Below are 16,749 nucleotides of genomic sequence, written 5' to 3'. Positions count from 1 at the left end.
ATTTCCCCTTTTGCTAAAAACTCCAAATAAATGGAATATTTCCGAACGTATCCAAAAACTGAAAAATGTTTATGAAAGGTGATATTGGAAATAAACATACATTTTTTGAGATAATAAAATTTATAATGCAATCATAAAAAAATATTTAATGACTCACTTTACGTTTATTGTAACTAAAATTACTGATAACAAACAAAAATATTAAAAAAACTAAAAAATATCGTTTGGCAAATGCATTGCAAATGTTAACGTCACCCCACTTTTGTCGTTAAATATGAAAATTATTAATAAAAAAATCGTAAAATTTAATTAATAACTTTTAGATTTTAATATAAAGCGTGGTGTTTCTAACACTGTTTAGATAATATTTCTCACAACGACAGAAACGATTTTCGTGGGACCATATGAGTTGTTCCCAAAAGCGAACAAATTAACCTGAAGTGTTAGTAAAATGTACAGTGACGTACCTATTAAAAACCCAAAACCTATGTATAAGCTGTTCGCTCGTTGTCAAACAAATATAATTATCAATTTATGCTTTGGAAAACTGTCTGCTATAAATTTTGCAAAGAGCTTCGCTTGAACTTGATGAGGGTTCGATGTTTTGAAGACAGTTCGACATATGAAAATTTTAGAATGATATCTTATTATAAACTCTAGAATGAGGGGCGTGTTGATGTTAAACGTAAGAACAGAAATGTTTAAAAAATAATTATTGGTTAATACAAAAAATATTGACATTAACTGAAACTTCAAAAAACAAATTTGATTGGTTGTCTGAAGCAGCAAAACTATTAAACAGTGATGGCTGGCTTCACAAAAAATGCACATTTTTTGTGTCAGAAAGTTCTAGGCAAACCCAAGCTACTTTCAGATTGAAAAGTTATTTATATAATACAATATAGAGCTTTCAAAGATCTATTCAACCATCATAAAATAAATTCGTTTTTGAAAGTACCTTTGCACTCTTTCAAGCAATTGCTACATATGGGATTGTGGTTTGGGGAGGTTGTGCATCTTCAATTCTCCGTCCCATGATTTTAACTCAACAACTATTACTAAGGATGATATTCAAATGTCACCCGACACACCCATCAGAAACACTTTTCAAAAAATTTATAATCCTAGATATTCGTCAATTATACAATAAGACTATTCTTATATACATATGGAAAAAAAATCATCGAAAAAAAACAACAAAATATTCATACGCGTTACTCTTCATACCAAAAATGTGTAATTCCTCCAACAAAAACAGCATTTGCCAAGCGACAATGTTCCTATATTGCTCCCAAGATATTCAATTCACTTAATATAGATACCAGAAAATCGGACACTGAACATCTTTATATAAAAAAATATTCAGAATTGGCTATTGGTAAAGGGAAGGAACTATTGCAAAGAATGTCTCGTGTCATTAAATTAAATTAACTGCTATTTTGTTCAATTATATTCATATGTTTTCTTCATATTTTTAAATCTTTTTTTCTCTCTCTTATTTCTGTATATCCTAACATCTTAACATTGTATTCTAAAGCAATATGGCTACCATAATACGGGCATGTGCCTAGTATGGTGGTGTAGAAAAAAAAAACTGTAATCATTTAATTTTTTATGAATAAAGAAACACAGAAAAGAAGATGTTGAAAATCTGACGAAGCTGGGTTGTAAATTTCGTTTTAAATGAAAAATGTATATATTTGTAAGTTTCTGTTATGTAGTCTCATCTGGTTTCACTAACGCTTGGTTATATTATATTCCATCAAACATACTAATTTACCCACGGCACGTGTATTCTGGTTGTATATTAGAATATCAGGAATTCACCCCTAAGGTTTTAAACGCAGAGTTTTTTCGGTCAATTGAACGGAGTAATTACTAGACTTTCACCCTTTTCATATCATTATGTAAATAGTAGGCCAAAAGGGGGCAACGTTGCTTTTTGTGTGATTGTTTACGTTTCGAATGCGGCAGCGGGGATCGTGGCTTTTATCTATGCACGTTTGTATTTTATTATTTTTGTGTGTATCCTAAAAGCGTGGCATTAAGATATTGGGAAAAGACAAGCTCCGAAGCTGATGGATAATAGAAACAAATTAGATAGGCCATGAATATTATTAATATGATACCGGAGCAAAAGAAAAATCTGGGATGATCTGTGTAGAGCCGGTTTTGTAAAAAAATCACCCAAAGATTCGCCAAATCGTTCACCCATATCGTATGACACTATTGCAGACTATACCTACGAGTGGCGGTGCCCAGCAGTTGTTTTTACCTACACACCAAAAGCATAATCTTAATTGGTTTCGTTCCTGGAACTATAGTATCCATACTCTTAGATTTCGTCGCTTTCAGCTCGTGCGGTTTAGACTACCGAATATAGATACAAATCTCGGTGACAGTTGGCGTGCTTCTATGCCATATCTTCCATATGTATTGGTTATTTTATCTATGAAATAAGAGCTATGGACTCTATGCCCAGAAAGTCACCACAGTTCAAATATTTAACAGTTATTTGGCGGCTTAAAAATAGCCGACCGGCAATCAACATGCTGCAGGTTAAATTCCCGTCGGCGGAATTATTTTTTCTCGGAAGATTTTTTCACTCTATGTGGGTGTTTCAGGCTAATTATTGCTTATAATATTTTTTTATACTTAACAATCATTCATCACCACCACCATTGGAGCTACAACCCTCAGGGACTCGTAGTCTAGAGAAAGCCTTAATCCTGCCGATGTCTTGTTATCTTCAACCAATTTCTTGATGGCAAGACAGAGTTTTTTGCGTTATTTATTTATTTAGACATACGCAGTATATTTTATTACAAGTAATAAAGGCTGTATATTCAATTTTACACTGTTAAAGTACCTATTAAGTATGTCAATACAATATCTTAGTAATAGATCTACAAAATTTACAGCTTCCTATGTTTAGGCCTCTCTCATTCTCGTCTCTCGGTCTCTCAGTCTCGGCCTCTGCGGGGAAACGGCGTGACGGTTAGTTCTCATTTATTTAACTTACGTGATTACCCCAAAACAGTCCCAACTGTGCATAGCCAGTGGGACTCCAATATTCTCAGTAATTAGTGGAATGTTGCAAGTCAAGTTATGTGTGAATGGGAAGGAGATGGAGAAAAGGAAGGTTAAAGAAATGCGGTTCTCAACACTACGTCCTGCAGCTCTACTATAAAGAAGCTACTTTGGGGTGACTGGAAGCCGCCAGCTTTTTCGTTAGAGATAATAAAAATACAAAATTATGTTTTGATCTATCTACTTTTAATGTCTATGATTTACATAAAGGAGAGAGATATCATTTTTAAAAATCTACAGTTCTCTATTCCGTGAAATTTTGCACATTTGATATTCAAAACAAGAGAAAGGTCACTTACTGTCTGCATAAGTTTTCGAAAAAGTCTGCGTTAAACTCGACCAACGCCGGGACTTTACTAGTTAAAAATAAAATTTGATGCCTTGGAAATGACGCAGTACATTGGTTTTCACCGGAAATAAAAATAAATTATAATAATGATTATTTCCAAAAACTTCTTGGTCGGATTTTAGTTTAGAGGTCACCGATTGCTCGGCGGAACAATAACATCCGAGTTTTCTGAGAAATGTTTATAAAAATAATTTTTGCTATCAACAATGATATATTACCCACTTTATTAAGTACCTACAAATACTCGTGTTGAAGCAGTTGACGTGTTGTTGTGGTATAACATTGCCTACAAACTCCGCATTTCCTAGAAGGTTTCACAGAAGAAAATTAATCGGAAAGCATAATTACTATATCATGATATGCAAATGAAATCTGGGTAAATTTCAACACAACATAATAAAACTCTCAAAGGATATACACCTAACATAAGATCATTATTTGTCAAACGTGAATCATGTTGCTTCTTTCTGGAAGTAAGCTTGTGGTGTAAATATTAAAGGTCGAATGCAAATTTGCGAAACAATACGCCTCCATAATAAATTTATTAAAAAACTACGCACAAGTTAAGTTCCTAGTAATATTTATATGTAAAACTAATTAATTCATTTCCACTAGCGATCGTGCTAGTGGAAATGAATCAAAATCAAAATCAAAATTAAACTCTCCTGGCGCGAATTAAATTTTGACGCTTCTTATCAAAAACAGTAGACGTGTAGGTAGGTAATCACTGTAATCCATAATATGCCGATGATTTGTATTTGTATGGCCGTTTTTGTGAAAAGTAATCTATCCTAACCTAACCTAACCCAACCAAACGGTGGGTTTTAATGAGATGAGTGTTTTATTCGTTTTTAAATGAAGAATTGTAAATTCTTCTAATAAAACTTATATATTCAGAATTGGGGTTTGTAGATCTTTATATATTTTTTAAGCGATGTCATTTTTCACTTTAGTTTCTTATTGTCGGCTTAGCTACGGCTTGTACCGCAGGGTTTTTAATGGAGCTTATAACACAATGGCACTACAACACTTGGTCACGGTATTGGAATAATACCCATTTATCAATAATTAAAAATAAAATGTACCAGGGGTTCAATGTTTAAAATTATTTAGCCGGTGCACCGCACATGTGCATAGTGCGTCAGTTGTCAGTTCCTTACCCGTCAACTGTTGCCGTAAATTTTAATAAATGGCGAATCTGTGTTATTATGACTCTTTCGGAATATGGGAGGACTTCTTTATTTTTTAATTTATCAAAACCATATTTATGACAAGTGTAACTTTGTGTGCGGTTCACAGACCACAGTGGTTATTATTTTTCGTTTTAGGGAAAGATTAAATAGCAAGTCTAAGGAACCCATAATGACACCCTGTACCCTTCATAGTCTAACGTCAATCAGCATTTGTAAAAAAATAATACACAAATATAGTCATTAGGTAAATGGCAGAAACAAAGGTTGGCATATTTTTTTAAAATTAAACCAGTAGTACTATGAACAGTAGACCTCACGTCCAAAATTTTTCTCTTTTTAATAAATCTAAACCAAAAATTCATCTGCAATCACAAGATTAGTAAGTACGTAATTAAATACCCACATAATTGATTATTAAATATAATAAACTACAATACATTTTAGGTAACAAGTATTTTTTCTGTAAGGAATTATACAATTTTTCCATAGAAACGTCACATCTCAATGATAATTGTGCTGCCATAATATTTAAAAAAAATGCGAATAAGAAAGTCCAAATAAATACGACCATTTTACATTTGGTAAAATAATATTTGCTGAATGATTACAACGGCCACCATCTTGAACCGGTATCCGAACGTACAAACAAATTTACAGAAAAAAAATGCAAAACGGTCGAGTTAAAGCAGGACTTCGCTACGCTCAGTCATTAAAAACAAAAATTTGCATTTTCTGTGAAATTGAACGGTTCGTTAACCACTTGTCCTATTTATTGTCTAAGTAACAGAATTCTGTGCCTTTTACTTTTCGGAATGTTAAAATTTTTAAATAATGTACCGTTCGTATCGAACATGTTTACGCTATTTACGTGTAAATAATATATACGGAAAAAAATCTATAATGTACCCAACAAAATACAAAATGTATACAGGGTGTCCGAGGGTAAAGTGCACAAACTTTGGGAGCTGATTCTGCATGATAGTTGAAGTTAAAAAAAATAACTTTTTTCAAAATGAATGTTCAAGATTATAGCGATATTCCGGAAGAAATATTTTTTGACTGGCTGGTTTGTCAGAATTAACCAAATACATAATTTTTTCAGGTCTCGATGCCGTGATATTTTAATTTAATAAATACGTCACAAACACCGGAATAAAATAAGCACCAATAATCTAACACTGAACATCACGCCATCCATAGACATCCAGAAACAGGTTTGTGTTTGTGTTTTCAAGACCTTTCATACATAATATAATTATGAAATACTTACCCAAGTTTTTAATAAACTTACCGTTCAATATATTAAGTAACAATAAAACAATGAGTGTGATTTCACCACACTTGGCCACACGTGCAAAGTGCAACGATAACAACCAACGCAATCTGAGAAACACATGTAAGGGCCACATGTGTTTCTTGTTCCAACACTTTCTGACTCACTCACTTAAAAATATAACTTCCTGCACTTTTATTGCTCTAAAACATATTTAATAGTAGCTAACTACACCGTGCAAAGAAGAAATATTTATAGGTAATAATAATTATAATAAACAAGAAAATACACAGATTTAGGAAATGAAATTAAAAGAATTTGGCATTCTCAGACTATATAAATATTACCATTTGTTATTTCGGCTACTGGCATTATACCTAGCTCTCTCATTCCAAATTTAGGCGTATTAGATCTGTTAAAGAATTTATATATAAAAATGGAAAAATGAGTCATTTTAAATACATATAGGATTACGAAAGATTTTTCAAAATATTTATATTGAGGGATCAGTAGGATTTATAGGTCCAATTAGAAGTTCTACCGAAACGAACCCTCTGATATGAAAATATCTGGAGTCGGTGAATTATTTTCTCATTTGATCTCTGGTGATTTGACGTGTTGTTTTTGTATTTATTATGCTTATATAATGCTCTATAATGTGGATTGACTAAATGATAATTTGTGGAAAAGTGTGTGGAAGGGTTTAGTTTTTCCTGTGGGGAAGATTTAACCCGGACATAATGTCGGAAAAAAAATATTTGGATGATTAGGTAGGTACCTACTCTCTTTACTGAGAACGAATCAATAGAAAACCATCAAAAAGGTACGATGTAGTTAGTTATTTATGCAAGAGACTAAATATAAACAAACGATATAAATAGTAAAATACTTTTCACAGACTCATTAAAATTTCGAGTATTTAAATACCATTTCTTTAAACAAATTATATGAATTACAAAGAAACACTTAAAGCAAAAAAAAACCGGTGCAAACTAGAATTTCTTTAATGCATGCATGTGTATTTCTGTATCCAAGATATCTACGGTAGTGACGCCCCCGATTGCAAAGATAAGTTTGTAGATCTTTAACGAAATATTATGTGCAATTTGAGAAGTGTTATAAAGTCATAAAAAGTTATGAAACAAAAATTTAGGTTAAATAAATTAAGTAGGTTAGGTTAGGTGAAGTTATGTTAGGTAAATGAATGATTTGAGATTTTCACGGCCAAAAGTATTATAGTGATTTATTTTTGGGGTATTATGCCGTGTTGAGCTACCCCCTTCTTTAGCCAACGTTTCCGACGTTTTCTAAGGTTGTGATGAAGAGATTACACATCTGATGATGGACACTGCAATGCTGTCTGAAACGTTGGCTAAAAAAGGAGGTAGTGCCCAATAATACAATGATACCCCAAAACAAATCACTATAATAGGTTAGGTTAGGCTAGTTTAGGTTAAGTAGGTTAGATTTATAGGTTGGTGTTTTTTAAATTGCTTTTTAAAGGTGTCTTGAAATATCATTGTGTTGACTTATCATGGAACCATTGATACTACTTGTTTATATATATGTGTGTGCACCATTTCTCATCTAATGTACCTTTATGACGCTTTCTAACTGTTTTTTGGAGACTACAAAAACTAAATACCTCTACCCTTACTAATAAACTTGTTTTAAGTTTTACACAACTGATAACACAGTCATTTACAATACACATTTGACAATTCAATACATGAATGGTTCTTTATCAATCGTGTAAAATTTAAAACACGTTTATTAGTAAGGCTCCTATTTTACTTCCATGGGCTTAAAACGATATTGTCTTTGTCTACCTATAAAAAACAGTAAGTATAAACATAATGGTTTGTAGATTATTACGCATTTCAAGTGAGTAAATGAGGACGCAATTTTGCGCATTATAAATTACGTGTAACTGGTAAGACTGATAACAAAGTATTTATAATAAAATACACAATGTTATCATAACTCGACGGATTCATATTTACACTTTTATTATTTCGAAAGGTGAACGACATCTAAGCTAAATAATATTACACTTTGTATTTGAAACGCGGTTGAGATTATCGGGCAAATGTTTTAACTTTTGTTTTGTTATCTTAGCAGACTCGGCGCTATGAATTTTGAAAGCCATTCCGTGTATTTGTCCCGCTCAAGAAGGATTATGAGCTTCCTAGAAGAAAGGATGAAGCCTTCAAGGACGTAGGTATTGTGGTAAGAACAAAATAAAAATAGTAAAGTTCAAAGGTCTGTATAAAACTTTGTGTTTTTGTAATCTTTTAAGATTTACTTGTAATTTCAGATCTTGAAACTATTTTGTAGGAGCTTATACTTTTCAATAGTTATTGCAAAAAAATACACGTAAATACGCATCGCTTTATCTATTTTAGTATGTTTTAGTTCTTAGTAATTAGATGATTTTTTCTGTATTATGAATAAAGTTTAAATGAGTCATAATTATTCATGATACACAAAATATATTTTAATAAAAATCACTTTGCATAGAGCATATATAAATTAATTATTTATTCCAAGCCATTGGTCTTGAATTGTCGATTATTTTCATTGAATAGGGGTTACAAGTGAAAATCAAAAAATACGGTTTACAAATTATAATAGTTATAAAGCTGGACACACACGGCACAGCCATTTGGTTGAATCCATTTGGACATGGTGCAAATTAGAGAACTACATACGATCGAGCCGAAGAGCTGAGTCATTTTGATCATGTCCAGTAATGCCATGCCACAAAAATGAAAATCGGTAGGTTGTCAAATATTAGTAGCGACTAGTTGTTAGATTTCTGGTGATTAGAGAACTTCAGAGTGAAAACTTTACCCAGAATATTTTAGCAATTGTATGTCTGTCTGGTAGACAGTGACGCAATGAAAGTCTACGTCACTATCGAGTGGCAATTAGAACTAAAATACGACCTGACCGGTTGGTGGCTGAGTTGACATTGCGTTTGGGTCCCACCCAGGCGTAGTGTGTTCAATTCCTCGGCTGGCAACAAAACAAGCAATATTTAAAATAGGTATTAAAAGAATATAGGTAAATAGAATTGTTTTTACCAAATTATTTTATTTCAACAAAGAAAATTAAGAATTAAAAGATAATATTCGTAAATAAAATAGTTTTTTTAACGCAACTTTCTTTTAACTTACTACATTGTTTTCGAATTCCATGGTTTATTTTTAAAAAAATGTAGTAAGAAATAGTATAAGTAGGTACATATTTTTCAATAATATCCGGAATAAAAACACGTCCGCTTGAAGATGCCGATTGTAAATGTTTTTTTAAATATGGTTGGACCACTATTTCCGCATTTCCCCACACAAAGTTTCTCCTGATTCTTGAAAAATGTTCCACGCAATTTGGGTAATTCCCCACGAATTGGCAACCCTACACACGCCACGACACGGCCGTTTGGCTCGGCTCGGTGGATTTTGCACTCGTTGAATGTCAAGCGGAAGTTGCAAAGCCGAGCGGAGCCATCTGAATTTCCCCACACACAATGAATTTTGGTTCGGCGCGAGGCTATTTGATTCGCCGGCTCTGCCAAGTGTGTCCAGCTTAAGTACTTTTGCTCGGTTTAATCGTCCCTTTTCAAACAAAAGTGCTCGTAAATGACGATAATTTTGAATATTATTACTGTCAATTGCCATTTTTACTCTAACTAAAAATTTCGTCGTTTCCTCGCCATGGTAAGCAGAAAGGATTTACAATTCAGTATTGGCACACATTCCTTGCTTCATTTACGTTAATAATCCATTTGGCACACACTGCTTGCTCCATACATATCCTTATTTATCATAATAATGCATATAACATAAGTAAGATTACAACGGAGCTCTTAGCAACAGATCTCGTACATTAGCCAAATGGAATTGCCATCATAATAAAACACAAAAACCAATTAGTTTTTATATTCCATACTACAAAATTTTAGGTCTTTTTTGAACACGTGTTCGGACATCGTGACAAAATATTGGTATTTTACTTAAAGTTTATCAGGAAACATATCAATTCATTCTTAAATGGCCTATAATCCCGATTTTAAAAGGAATACGAATAATTCGAGGAGATTTTTAATAAATTAGCATTTTATCAGGATATTTTTTCCGTGTACAACCTTCGGTGGCACTACCTTCTAGAAGCAGAATTGCTAGTACCTACTTATAAATAAATTGGGCACAATATTTTCAAAATCTTTTAAGCAAAAGTTACCAAAATATAAATAAAGCATTTATCAAGGCCTATATGATCTATCATTATAAGATAATCACCTAGCAAGTAATATTTGTACAGCGCCTTAGACGTGATTTTTCCCCAAAACGGCACTACAGCGATAAATTATCCATTTATTAACATTATTAAAACAGGAACAAATAAACAATTTATACGCGAACAGTAATCTACGCCCCTGTGCCATTGTCCTCTCCATGTTAATACGCAGTCGTAGAGGGTTGCAAAAAATTACACCATTAGTAAAATGAGAAGCTAGGAAACAATTGGTCGGGATCACGACAGCCACACGCCGACAGTTTCTATCTTCCGCCTTAGCCAGCCCTTTGTTCACCGCCCGTGACAGGGGGCGATATTTCTTTGGAATTTTTTTTCCCTTTTACACCATCGGTGACTCTACATTTTGAGCGAAACCATCTGAAGATTGATTGTCAACAAGAGAATTACGATGGTTTGCAGAACTATGCGACAGGTAAAAAAAACATATATTTATTTTATAGTGGAATAACTTAATGAGTAAAACTTATTACTAACACTCTCTACCGAAATATGTAAAATAAAAAAATAAAACAATTAATTTTTGTCTTAGGCTTGCAGAAAAGTCAACAGATGTCGTACATCAATATAAAAATGGATATATTTATCTAAGTCACTATCTAGATTGAATTTAGTTCGGGTATAATCTTGCAATGGTCGAGTACTTCCCCGGCAAGGATGAGATCCTGGGTTCAATTCCTAGGTGCGACTGAATCTTTTTCTCCTTCACATATTTCGGTAGAGAGTCGTTAATAATATGTTCTATGATTAAATTATTTTATTTTATTTGGATGTACGATTTTCAACATTTTTGAGGTAGTTTTTTGTCCATAGGCGATTTGATATCAACAAGTAAAATATGTGAAGATGTTAATACAAACTTTCCTCTGCAGTAAATATGTTATTGGTTTTATTACCTGTGTATATAGATATAGGGCATACTAGTGGCAAAAAAATATCGTTCTTTAGTTTCTCTTTTGACCGTTATCTTCGTTATCTGGAAGTTTGTTCGGGGCTGCAGTCTGCAGGGTAAAGAGTTTCCACGTGATAGCCAACCTCCGATTGGATAAGATACCATAAGATTATGAATGAAAAATCGATGATTTTGGAATATTAAATGGTTTTGGAAATTAAACTGGAAAAAGGCAAATGATCTTCTTAATGTCGTGACATCAGAACTCTGAATTCGAGAATTTAGCTATTCCAGAAAACAGGTTTCTACTTTATGACCACACTGAGAAAAGTTACTAATTTTGAATATTGCTAATTTATTAAGAACCTCTTCAAATTACTTGTAATCAGGTTAAAAACTGGTTTGCAAGCCCTTAACAAATGAATTGGTTAGTTTCCTAATAAACTTTTATTAAGATACGAATGTATCATCACGATGTCGGAATACGTGTTCATAAAATCCTAATTTTTCCATACTTAGTAATAGTATATTATCAAGGCAAATGCAAGTGCATGCATTCGATGTATTACGAATTTACTAAAAGTTTACTTTAATTTACTTTTATCAGTTAATCCTGTTTGTAACGGGATTACCTAAAATTTGAAGAGATTTTTTATTAAATTAGCAATATTAGCAATTTTGACAAATGCGTCGGATTTACAGTTCCTAACTAGGTGTCGCGGGGATCCGGTAAATTCACTATCCGGAATTCACCAACCATAATTCACCGATCATAATATTCTGTGTAAAAGTCGTAAATTTCTGTAAAATAAACATACTTCTAAATAACAATGGCAAATAATTTTCCTGCGGTGAAATTTTCTGTGGGTGAATTGTGGGCGGTGAATTTTCCCGTGAATTATGGTCGGTAAATTGTATTCAGTGAATTGCGATCGGTGAATTGATGAATCGGTAAATTTTCCTAGAACCCTGCTAACTAAGCCCCCCGACAAAAAAAGTAAAAAGCAACATTTTCCATTTGTAATGTTGGCAGATTGTAGTAAGAGATTTAAAATATTTACATTCATTATTACCTATGATTAATTTCTTTAACCTTCAATCGTCAAAACCGGAAAGTATCGTGCGTTGGATTCGCTTTCGTGATGGGTTCACCGGCAACGCGAATAAAGAATAACGGATAGCGGATAAACGCTTTGTTTTCGTGAATGTTCTATCATGTCAACAAATGGAAATGCTATCGTGCCAACTAGCACTTACTTACCGTAACATACCTAACAGCCGAACACAGATAATTCAATTTTCTAGACGCACGCAGTGTGAGAGCGCGTAGCGAAGTTCCGAACCATTTAACCCTTCCACAACAATATTGTTCCTCTGGCAGAGTCCCAGACTTTTACCCTTTTGATTTTTACCCTTGAAAGTTATTCAACCAGTGATAAAAAGGCAGATATTTTTATTATGTTGTTTTTGTAAAAAATAACTTTAAACTAAAAAATTGAATCTGCCAACATTTCCACATTAATCAAAATTATAGAAATTAAATACGCTTTCTGCGGAATTAAACTCTAATAAATATATTTTTCGCAAAGTATGTGTTAAAGGGTTAAGCATTTAGACGCTCGATTTTCACGCGAAAACCATTTTCCATAATTTCAGATTTCCATTTCGGCCGTGCTTGGCCGTGAAAGAAAAGTCTGACACGCGAACTTTCCCGCTAGAACGGAAGTTGTATAGCGGTGCGTGCTTAGCGCGGGAAGCTCGGTACAAGCCCACTGAATAGAACCCATAGAAGTGTGTTGCAGGCTTGTCTGGTGTGATCAATTTTCCCTTACTTTTGGCACAACTGATCACACTTTTTAAAAGAGCAAAGTTCCTTCTTGAACGGATGATCAAATTGAATTGATCTTTCATGGACTACCCTTACAAGATGTTGGTTATTGCTTGCTAACAATAACAGCAAATCTTTCACGGCATTTGCCAATTGATCGACTAAAATATAATTATTTTATCGAACCCGTTCGTTGCGTAGTTAAGATTGTGTATATGTAGATAAACATTATTGGCAAAAATGTCGCATATCAGCAATTATTGGCTGCTTTTTATTGAACGGATGCAGATTTTAACTTGGATTAACAGACGTTAACAAGTAACTAACATTAGTAAAAAATAATGTAAAAATTCTTAACAAATGAAACAGATAAGTTTTACAAGGCAGGTTTTGAATTTGACGTTGCAAATCGATAAACATCTATCTACTCAATAAATATAAAAACAATCATAGATCGTTATATTATCTTATCGTTAAGACGATGGAGACATGGCGCGATCGTGTGCATCAAGTGCTTGAATCGGGTTATGTCAGGAAAAGCATGAATGTGAGTAGGGAGAGGTGTGTGCCGTGTGTGATGAAGTAGTGTGGCGGTCTATCTCCTCTTCGTTAGTAATAGTAAGATCCACAAAAAGCGAAGAAGGGACAGCAAGTACCAAGAATATGCAATAAGAGCCAAGATGAGCCAAAAGTGTGAGGAGACATAAGAAGAGCTAAGATAATCCAAGACGAGGCAAGAGGAGGCAATAAGAGCCGAAGAGAGCCAAGATGAGTAAATAAAAGGTAAGAAGAGACAAGAAGAGCCAGCAAGAGGCAAGAAAATACACGAAGGGTGAATAAGATACAAAAATGAACAGGAAGAACCAAAAAGAGCCACGAAGAGCTAACAAGAAGAAGAAAAAATGTTCAATTCCTTTATTTCGACTGATCCTAAATTCACAAATTGGGTTGCATGCATACCGGTCAATTGACCCCCAACCTCCTTCCTATTTTCAGAGCACGTACTTCAAATTCTAACAAATCAGTGCCTGTGGTGTACAGGTCGCACCTAGGAGTGCTCCTAATTGGGATGCTACTAAGTTACTACTTACTACTAATTAAGTCTGAGATGGATTGTATGGAGCTCCAGAATGATCTGAACTCTCTGGTTAGTGTATATTGTCTAGAAAATCGTCTTCTTCTGAATGCAGAAATGTAGCGTCATGTCCTTTTCTCGAAAGAAAAACACAATATTATATCCATACTTAATTAAGAACAATATTTTAAATAGGGTAAATGTAATAAGAGATCTTGGAGTTTTATTAGACAGTAAGCTTATGTTTCAATCTCACGTCGAGCATATCACGTCGAAGGCTTTGAAAATGTTGGGATTTATACTTAGAGTAAGTTCAGTTTTCAAAAATCCACAAACCTTATAAGATTCTTTACATATCTTACGTCAGAAGCCACCTGGAGTACGCTTCAACAGTGTGGAACCTTCATTGTTCTACTTATACAGCACATCTAGAAAGAGTTCAGAAAAAGTTTATCAAATATGTCTCTTATCGCGTGAGAAATGATGAATACTATGTCCCTATAAACATTAAATCTCTTGAACAACGCCGTGATATCAGAGACCTATTAATGCTCTATAAGATACTTCATAACCATATTGATAGCCCATATTTACTACAAAATATTCAAATTATATCAAATGTCCAAAAAGAGTTACTCGATCTCTGGATACGTTCTATATTCCTAAAAGCAATACAAATTAACTACTAACGACATAACTACTCTGATCACTGTCATATATGCATGTATAAAGACTGTTTATAACGCTAATAAATAAAATAAATAAAAATAATATCGGATCGTATCGACAATGATAAAAGCATCGAAATATTAAGCAATCCTGGAAGATGCCGGTACACTAACGTCGATTGATTTCTTGTCGCATCTATTCGGTTTATTTACCGATGTTACTTTGCTTGGATTTATTCCGTATTTTTTTCAACTCGAGGTAGATTACACTTCCAGGGATATTGCAATCAGTGCTAGCCGCTTACGTTGCCACGATAATCGGGTATTTACGACACAAAGAGCGCGACTGCCTTTCAGTAAAAGTCCGATATTCCTAGACATTTTTTACACATTTATCAACACATTCTTTGAAGCTCGTAATTCAAAGAAAGCGAGGTAAACGTCTGCTTTAATGCGCTCATAAATCTGCGAGATTTTGATGGTCGTTCACAGGATTGATTATTATGAAAAATATGTTTATACAAACTCCAAGCTCAGGTATTCGTTAGATATTCAAATCGTGTTTTGTAGAATATTTTTACACTAGCTGTTTGATAACTTCAGCGGTTTACAACATTCTTAAACTGTAGTCATTAAATAATAATACAATAAGAGACCTGCTTTTTTAACAAGTTCATGTCGTCAATTATTATCCAAAATAAATTAGGGTAAATTAATTACAACTTATAATCTCAGATGGCGCTAATTAAATATATTTTTTTCTTTGCCTTTGTCAAACTTATGCATAGTTAATTTATTAAAAATTTAATCAATTAACAGTATAATAGTATTACAAAATATAATAAATAATGTTAACTAAAACCATTCATAGAATTAGTTTTCACTGCTTTTGATTTTTTAATGTTCCTCTTCTATAGAAGCTGGCGCTTGTGTCTAGAAGAGTGGTGAGCATCAAGATTAAGAATATTGTAATTATGTGTTTGTAATTATGAATATTAAAATTTATAATAAATTAAAAAGATAGTTTCATTATTTTGGTATTTTTACATTGAACTTCTCTTTAATTGCTTTTAGTAGGTGTTTATCGTTTTCTATTGTTTTGATATTTTCGGGTAGGCTTTCGATAGTTAAAAGTCACTTTTTGCACGTTATGCTTTAAAATTAATATTATTACGAATTGTTCGGCGGGTACACATTATACAAGCAGAATATAACCATGAGCAAATAGTTTTGTCCGTATAATAACTCAATTCTTTAAATAAAGTACCTAATACAAATACAGTATTGGATTGAATCACCAATACCATGGTATTATGAACTCGAAGATTATAACATGTTTCGTTTACCCGCGCGAAGCATTATTATATATTTTAAGGGTACCTATTCGAAGAGTATTTTTTAAAAAAGTCTTTCTAAACCCATAAAAATTAAATCAGTAAAACTGATTGTTTGATTCCATAAAAAACTAAAGAACAGAGGGCTGTGACGTCTTGAAATCTGCGCTGGCTTTTTTCTAGCGAAATTCTTAGGTGCAGTGATAGTATTTTGAGTGAAATCTGTATAGGTATCTACCAGCACGGTAGACAAAACATATTAGAGTTGTTGAATTGTGATCTAACTCTATTTCTAGATAATTAAGTTATGTACTAAATAAATAGGTTTCTGTTAGAGAATTATGTCACAAAGTAACAAAGGAATCCAAAATAACATTCTGATTCATGCGATTTAATAACAAAAATCCAGAATTATATCTCTTACGTCTTGTGGGTATTTCAAGGAAACCCTTCTATAATTAACCGATGTTGACTTCACCGAAATAGTCCCAACTCCAACGGCCAAAAGGAAGAATGTAAATCACAAATATCCGGAGAGATTTCAGGTGTATAAATTAAATCATCCTCGTCCTAGTAGCATTTAATGAGCTAAGTCCGCAGACGACAAATTAACATATGTTCAGAATGACCTCTTGAAAAAATGTAACCTACATTTCATAAAATATATTTTAGGGTTTGTAAACATAATATAATCAGAAATAACAAACAATTTGTTTTTAAAGTACACTTT

The sequence above is a fragment of the Hesperophylax consimilis genome, chromosome 5 (assembly GCF_061612785.1).
Source record: "Hesperophylax consimilis isolate HC1 chromosome 5, BYU_Hcon_1.0, whole genome shotgun sequence".
Lineage (NCBI taxonomy): Eukaryota > Metazoa > Arthropoda > Insecta > Trichoptera > Limnephilidae > Hesperophylax > Hesperophylax consimilis.
This window is presented reverse-complemented; position numbering follows the sequence as displayed.